The following is a 9063-nucleotide window of genomic DNA, read 5'->3' as shown; positions in this document are numbered from 1 at the left end:
TGATCTTTAAGAACACTAGACTTAATAGAATCAGAATCACAAGACTTAATATTCGTTGCAGCAAGATGAGCAGTAGTACTACAAACTGACTGAATATGTCCAATATCACTACATTTAAAGCACTCAGAATTACGAGATTTACATGAATTAAAAGAGTGGAACTTGCCACAGGGCAAACATTGACCAGACTTGTGCCCATCTTCGTGAATTGCATCGCAACTCCTCAATGAATTGTCTACATAACCTTCAGTATGCACTGGGCTGGGATGACGTATTGTGGAGGAATTTTTTATATCCCCATAATCATTCTACGAAATCTTCCTCCCTTACCACATTCGACATTTGTATACTTAACATAGTCTAGCAGTAGATCCTTGAGAATTGTATAAGAAAGCGAAATGGGTTTTCCCGATAAGGCGAGAGTTTTTAATAAGCTATATGCTTCTTATCCGATGAATGTGGGGAAATGTGCTACAGTATTAGCATCCTCATCATCTTTCTTGGTCATAGCTCAAATTTCGAATCTTTCAAAGTATTCCTTAAAAGCATCAAAATCTGAATGAATGTCCAACCGTTCCATCACAGGCTCCATAGTTACGCTCATGGAATAAATAGGAGTATTTAAATTATAGTATGAAATAAGAATACCAGAAATAACGCAATACAATCAAGAAGTACTAGACAAGCATGAACGAATGTACTGTATTTAGAATCTGAAATCAAGCATCCAACAAGTACAAAGGAATCATTAGTTTATTCAAACACCACACAGGACTGACCGCAGAAGCAGTGATGCAAAGACTAGAAGCCACGATATCACCAGTGATAAAGCCAAAATTGTGGATTCGCCATGTAGACGACACATTCGTCGTCTTCTAAAAGAATGAGCTGGAAAACACTTGCAAGCTGATGAACAACGTTTTCGATGACATTAAGTTCATAATTGAACAGGAGTCAAACAACAAACCATCATCCTTGGATATATTATTCACTAGAACCGACACAGGAAAAATGGAAACTCATGTGTTTAGGAAACCCACCCACACAGATCAAATTCTCAGCTACAATAGCAACGACCCAATAGGTCACAAAATCAACTGCGTACAAATTTTGTTCAAGAGGTTGGAGACAAACTGCAGCACACTGACAGCACGAAAAGATGAAGAGCAATACCTGAGGGACGTATTTCAAAAGAACTGCTACTCAATAAGTTTCATCGAAAATTACCAACGGCATGCAACATCAGAACTCAAGTCACGCACAGAAATCAACAAAAGGATCGCTCCACCATACTAAAAGGCATATCAGAAACCGCAACGAGACTGCTGAAAACCTTCACGATAGGTGTGGCATACAAACCGACAAAAGTAGTGCAATCAATCTTATGCAAATCAAAGGATGAAATAACAAACGAAATCAAATATAACATCATCTACAAAACAAATAAATAGATTGAGATCTTAATTGTTCAGACTTCGTTAAAAACTGGTCCATACAAACATATAAAGAAAATTACATTACTGTTCAGGTACTTCATGGTTCTGACAGATACCTTCATTGACAGCACACCAATTGTGTGATCGTGGCTGTGTATATTTTGATAACATTATCATCAAGAGGTAAACTGTGGATAATATTGGCAGTTAACCATTTTGCAATCGATCTTAAAGAAACTCAATTTGCTACTTTAGTTTGCTGGTTCGGAAATGATTATATTGGTGATGTCACAGGTATTCAGTGTTTGACAACGCTTCTACCAGTAACACCTTCTAATGTATTTCGTTACCACCAAGAGAAATCAAAAGACAGAGTCGAGGAGATCGGAAGAGTATATTTGGCGATGACCAATATATCGGAATTCTCTGATCTAATCTGGCTAGCGATTGCGGTTGATGTTGAGCACGGCGTCACCACACGTGATCTGGTGCGGATGCCTGACCGAGCGCCTTCAGCTAGATGAGTCCACTAAAACATATGGTCAGCATCCAATGTCGAAAACTTACAGGGCTATTTATTTTGGGGGTTTATTTACCACTACAGATCACTCCCCCCTAGTGGGGCAGTGACGACCCTAAGACGTGGCCAGCCAGAAGTTTAAACCCAACGAGTTTGTCGTTGGTAAACACTCTTCTGATAGCTTGCTAGGATTAACAGCGTCTGGTCGTCTTTCCTTACTATATGGGACCGAGGTACAACATAGTAAAAAAAGAAATTGTACAATGAAAATTTCAGCTCCTCATAAACGTCATCGTTCTTTTCCAGCCGTCCTGGAAAAGAAAAAAGAAAATGCAAGTGCATGTCGAAATACACTCGTATGTTCGTAAAAACACAATTTCGGCGAAAAATGGAAAATAAACTCAAGCACACGTAATAGCGTTAAAAAATAATTTTGTTTTTTTTGTTTTTTTTTTAAAAAAAAATATAAACATATAGGCATATTAAAATTGTTTTGTTTAAAAAGAAATTATATATCGTAAAAAGAAAGATCGAGATAATATAAAATGTCGAGCACTACCTTACGTGCAGTAGTCGTTTAAATGTTCTGGAAATCTTATTCTTCTTCCAGAACGCGTCGTTTTAGGTTTATTTTCAGATACATTCGGAGTATCGTCGCTAGTGTTGGTTGTCGGTTGGGGAATTATGAGTGTAGGAGTCGTGTTGTGCGATTGTACTGAAGGAAAGTCGACGTGAATAGGATTTCCTTCTAAATTCGCTGCTTTTAAACGATCGATGCTGATGCTATCGTTTGTTCCGTTCTTATCGACTATATAGTACTAAGATTCACGTTGAAGAACTTTGAAAGGTCCTTCGTACGCTGATTCGAATGGTCGTCGATGCGAGTCTCGACGAACGAAAACGTGTGTACTATATCGTAAGTCAGGTTGAACGAAAACATCAGTTGATTGAGGTCGAGTGGAAGCAGGTTTAACTGAACGCATTGCGTTTGTAAGCCTGTTCGTGTAGGAGGTTAGATCCATGTTCATTGAAGAGGACGAAGGGTCCACGAATTCTCCTGGAAGTCGAAGTGTCGTTCCATAAACGAGTTGAGCCGCAGTGTATCCAATATCAGCTTTCACTGCATTGCGGACACCTAGTAAGACAAGTGGAAGAGCGTCGGTCCACTGTGAAACGTTTGCAGCTGATAGTGAAGCTTTTAGTTGTCGGTGAAAACGTTCTACCAACCCGTTTGATTGTGGGTGGTAGGCGGTCGTTCGGAATCGAGTGCTTCCTAATAGTGTGGTCAGACGACGGAAAATTTCAGATTCAAACTGACGTCCGCAGTCTGTAGTGATGGTTGAAAGGCAGCCGAAGTTTGCTACCCATCGTTCGACGAAGGTGCGGGCCACTGTTTCAGCAGTGATGTCCTTGATAGGTACTGCTTCTGGCCATCGAGTGAAACGGTCTACGCAGGTTAAGAGGTAAGAGTATCCATTTGAATCTGGTAAAGGTCCTACCAAATCTAGATGAACATGGTCGAAACGAGCATCGGGAGTTTTAAATGAGCCTAAGGGACATTTATTGTGTCTGATAACCTTAGATTTTCGGCAGCTTACACAGGAGCGTGCCCACTCCCTCACGTCTTTATTCATACCAGGCCAGCAAAACCGTTCTGCTATGAGCTTGATGGTTGCACGAACACCTGGATGAGAAAGTTTGTGCAATGTGTTGAAGACATTGCGTCGATAATGTTTCGGCACGATTCGGCGATCCCTACCAGTAGATGTGTCACACAGTGAGGTTTCCTTACCTGTTCCCATTTGTTTGATGCGTAGTTTAAGGGTTGTGGACGATAACTCGTGCTGAAGATCAGTGTCTTCTTTTTGAAGCTCGGCGAGTTTAAGAAGGTCGATTCCTTGGAAACTGTTCAAGGAAGTTATGCGAGATAAGGCGTCTGCAACTACATTGTTTGCTCCAGAGATGTGTTGAATATCTGAAGTAAACTGCGAAATGTAGTCCAGTTGTCGAGACTCACGGGGAGAGTACTTGTCAGAAGGAGAGCTTAACGAGAAAGTGATCGGTTTATGGTCGGTGAAAAGAGTGAATTCACGACCTTCGATGTAGTGTTGAAAATGCCGTACAGCACAATACATAGCTAGGAGTTCCCTACCGAATGTGCTGTACCTTGATTCAGTGTCTAGCAACCGTCTAGAGAAAAATGCCAAGGGTTGCCACGAGTTGTTAACCCATTGTTGTAAGACTCCTCCGATTGCCCAGTCGGATGCGTCTACTGCGATACTAATGGGTGCTTCGGTGTCCTGATGTGCGAGCATTGTTGCTTTAGCAATCAGTTCCTTGACTATGGAGAATGCTCTTCGTGCGGTGTCGTCCAAATTAATGGATTTCGCATTTCCACGAAGTTGGTCGGTCAGAGGTTTCATAAGTAATGCGCTTTTCGGTATGAAACGTCTATAGAAACTTACCAGGCCGTTAAACGTGCGTAATTGCTTGACGGTGGTCGGTTCTGGGTAATCCAGAATGGCCGCCACTTTGGTTCTAAGGGGTCGGATACCTTGAGCATCGATAGTGTGCCCCAGAAAGTCTAATGAGTCGGTTCCGAATTGGCATTTCTGAACGTTTACAGTTATGCCATGTTTTTGTAATCGTTCGAAAACAAGATCCAGATGCTTGAGATGTGTTTCTCTGTCCGGACTTGCGATTAGACAGTCGTCAACATACGCGTGTACGAAGTTGAGACCTCGAAAAACGTCGTCTATGAATCTTTGCAATGTTTGAGCAGCGTTCCTTAGACCGAAAGGCATTCGCAAAAATTCATAGAGTCCGAAAGGAGTTATGATAGCCGTTTTCGGTATGTCGTCAATAGGCATGGGGATTTGGTTATACGCTTTAACCAAGTCGATTTTCGAAAAGACAGTTGTACCTTTCAAGGTAGCTGTCAAATCGTGAATATGAGGCAACGGGTAACGATCGGGAATGGTTTTCGCGTTCAATCGCCGATAGTCGCCAGTTGGACGCCAATCGTTGCTGTCCTTTTTAGGGACCATGTGCAACGGAGATGCATATGGGCTACTTGACGTTCGTATGATTCCTAAGTCTATCATATGGTCGAACTCGTTTTTCGCTAACCTCAGCTTTTCAGGAGCTAGTCGTCGAACTTTAGAAAATACAGGTGGTCCTGTAGTCGTGATGTGATGTGTAACATTGCCGGTTACACACGGCAGTTTCGGTTGAGTTTGTTGTATCCCAGGGTACTTGTCGAGTAGTGGTTGATAGAGTGGGTCTATCATATGCTTAACTGTGACTGGGGATACTCTGCAACCAGTAAAAGAAGTTACGCAAACGGACAAATTAGTGTTTCCGTCTACTAGCCTCCGTTTGAGAGTGTCGATGATGTAGAAGGTCAATACCAACGATTGGCATAGAAACATCTGCAACAACGAAAATCCAGTGGATGGGTTTGCGTAAACCAACGTTAAGGTAAACGTACCTTTTGCCATACGTAGCGATCGGTTTTCCGTTTGCCGCCTGTAAGTTTGGAGCCGAATCTTGAAGCCGATCGTTGGGATTTGCTAGGAGAACGCTAACTTCTGCGCCAGTATCGACGAGGTAGCGAACTCTCGTTGTCACATCTGTGACGTATAACAGACGGCTATGTTCGCCGGCTACGGTTGCCGTTAACGCGTGCCGGCTTGGAAGTTTCCCGAACTGTTTTTCGAATCAGTCGGTTTCGTGTTGGGAAAATTGCAGGGTTTTCTGCAATTTCTGGAAGACTTTCCATACTGGTTATGATACCAGCACCAGTCGGGGTTATCTGTCTCTCGTGGTCTAGAGACAGATCGCTTACGAGAAATGCTTCTACGTGGTGTGCGCGATCTCTTACGGTCGGTACGAAGACTAAGATAACGCGTGAGTGTGTGACATAAGTCGGTTATATCATTCTGAGTCGTGTGAGGCTTTTCTTTGACTGAAAATACCTCGGTAGTGGATTTCATAATTTCTAGAATGCGTTCGGCGGATGCAGCTAGCTTGTCTAGGGCGTTGTTGTGGAACGAGACCAGAATTGCCTGCACCTGTTGGGGAAGTTTTGACAAGAAGAGTTGTTTGAATAGACCTTCGTCGAAAGTTCATGGGTCTATAACCTCTCTCATCCGTTGCAACATGTCTGTCGCAGAACCGTGTTGCAGGTCGATGTCATTGAAGAGTTGATCTAACCTTTGTCGACCGGTTAGATCTCCTCATTTAGGAGTCGAGCGTTTTAAGATTTCGTAAGGGTCGGAATCATCACTAGTAAACATACTAGGTGTTACGTACCTGCTGAATTCGCGCGGTAGTGCCTTGACTACTGCGAGGAATTGTGCACGTGTGTCGATCACGCCGTGCTCGGAGAAGTCGGCTTCTGCGTAGCAAAACCAGGCTTCGATGTTGTCGGGCCAGAGGGGCATCAGTTGAGACGAAGGTGGAGACAAAGTCTTAAGCTTGAGTACTTTAGGTGTCTGTTCAGTCATGATGAAATATAAAGTACGATAATGAACGAGGGGAAAATATATATATCCAGGAAAAAATACGAAAAAAAATCACGATGTTTAAAAAAAAATTAAAAATAAGGCAATGATATATAAAAATCCCAAAAAGTAACAGACTCACAGTTGCAATAAGGTGTACCAGATCACGTCGGTCTCACCAATGATGATGTCACAGGTATTCAGTGTTTGACAATGCTTCTACCAGTAACACCTTCTAATGTATTTCGTTACCACCAAGAGAAATCAAAAGACAGAGTCGAGGAGATCGGAAGAGTATATTTGGCGATGACCAATATATCGGAATTCTCTGATCTAATCTAAGGGCGGTTTTTAGCTGACGGTGAAAACGTTCTACCATCCAATTAGCCTGAGGATGATATGCAGTGCAGCGTATCCTATTGGAGCCTAGAAGTTTAGCCAAGTTATTTAATAGTTCGGATTCGAATTGCGCTCCTCTATCAGTCGTTATTGTTATGGGTGTACCAAAAATGGTTACCCAGTTCTGCATGAAAACCTTGGCTACTGTTTCTGCTGTGATATCCGCTATCGGGATGGCTATAGGGAATCTGGTAAATCGATCTATGCATGTAAAAAGATAATTAAAACCGTTTGAACGTGGTAAAGGACCTACCAAGTCGATATGCACATGGGCAAAACGTGCATCTGGTTGCGAGAAAACACCTATGGGTGAATTTGTGTGACGATTAATCTTTGATTGTTGGCATGCTGGACACTCTCTAACCCATTTGTGTACATCCTTCTGTAAATTCGGCCATATATATCTGGCATTGATTAGTTTAGTTGAAGCTTTTGCTCCAGGATGAGACAAAGAATGAAAGTTATTATATATCAACTTTCGCATATTTTTGGGAACGAAAGGTCGCGGCATTGCCTTGGTCGTTTCACAGTAAATTAGAATACCATCGATAGGTGATGGGAACTGTTTTAAATTAAGACTTGAATTGTTTGTTTTAAGTAGGTTTTGTAATTCTAGGTCCTGTTCTTGTTCGTGTCTCAACGTCTCGAAGTTTACTGTAGACTGCTGTAGCACGTTCATTTCTAGTCTGGATAAAGCATCTGCCGCCTGATTGTCCTGACCTTTGACATGTTAGATATCGCTTGTGAACTGTGATATATAGTCAAGGTGTCGGACTTCTCGAGGTGAGTATTTATCGGCTCTCGCTTTTAATGCATTCGTCAGTGGTTTGTGATCCGTAAACACTATAAATTCCCTACCTTCTAACATGTGTCGGAAGTGTTTAATGGTCAGGTAGATTGCAAGAAGTTCTCGCCCGAAGGTAGAATACCTTGTCTCGGCTGGAGCGAGTCTTTTCGAGAAGAAAGCAATTGGTTTCCAGGCGTTTTTAACCAGTTGGTTAAGGGTACCGCCTACTGCTTTATCTGAAGCATCCACCATCAAAGCAAGTGGGGAAAGAGAATTCGGATATATCAACGTAGTTGCTTGAGCCAGTTTATCTTTAAGCTGTTTAATAGCTTCGATGGCGTCAGAAGACAGTTTGAATTCTTTTGGTTTTCCTTTAAGTGAATCTGTCAAAGGTTGCATTAATTGTGCACAACCTGGTATGAATCTGCGATAAAAGTTAATTAGGCCTAGAAAACTTCTCAGTTGTGTTAGAGAACTAGGTACGGGGTATTGTTTAATGGTATCCACTTCTTTTTTGATAGGTTTAATCCCTTCAGGGCTTATTGTGTGACCGAGAAATTCTAAAGTTTGAACACCGAAAACACACTTACTTTGATGTATGTTTATTCCATGTTCATCCAGTCTTTTCAACACTGCTTGTACATGCTGTTCGTGTGATTGCAAATCGGGGCTGGCAATTAACAAGTCGTCTATATACCCCTGCGCAAATGGCATATCTCGAAGTAGGTTATCCATGAATCTTTGAAATGTCTGTGCCGCATTTCTCAGGCCGAATGGCATGCGTACAAACTCGAATAAGCCAAAGGGTGTAGTAACAGCTGTCCTGGGAATATCTTCATCAGCCACCGGGATATTGTGATATGCCCTGACTAAGTCAATTTTAGTGAATATGTTCATACCCTGTAAACCGCTGGTGAAATCTTGGATATGAGGTTTTGGGTACCTATCTGGTACGGTTTGACGGTTAAGGGCTCTGTAATCCCCGCACGGTCGCCAGTCACCTTCATTCTTCTTTGGGACCATATGCGAAGGGGATGCCCATTGACTATCTGAGGGACGGATAATACCCAACTGTAGCATATAATCAAACTCGGCCCTAGCGATTTTGAGCTTATCTGGTGCTAGTCTCCTGGGTTTTGCAAACACCGGTGCACCTTCGGTTTTGATAGTGTGACTTACTTTTAGTTTGTCTTTGGAAGGCTGTGGGTTTGGTTTAGTTAAGTTTGGAAATTCCGCGAGTATATCTTGGAATTTCGCTGTTGTTACTGGGGGAGTTTGAATCAAGTTAAGAGAGCTGATGTGACTTTCTTTGCCTTTTGTGTAATACGAAGTTTCTTTTAGTGTTAATCGCCGTTTCTTGGTGTCAACTAGAAATTCGTATCTCTCTAGAAAGTCCATCCCCAGTATTGCCAGATC

The sequence above is a fragment of the Schistosoma haematobium genome, chromosome 2 (assembly GCF_000699445.3).
Source record: "Schistosoma haematobium chromosome 2, whole genome shotgun sequence".
Lineage (NCBI taxonomy): Eukaryota > Metazoa > Platyhelminthes > Trematoda > Strigeidida > Schistosomatidae > Schistosoma > Schistosoma haematobium.
The sequence above is the reverse complement of the archived record's forward strand: the minus strand, read 5'-3'. Positions refer to the sequence as shown.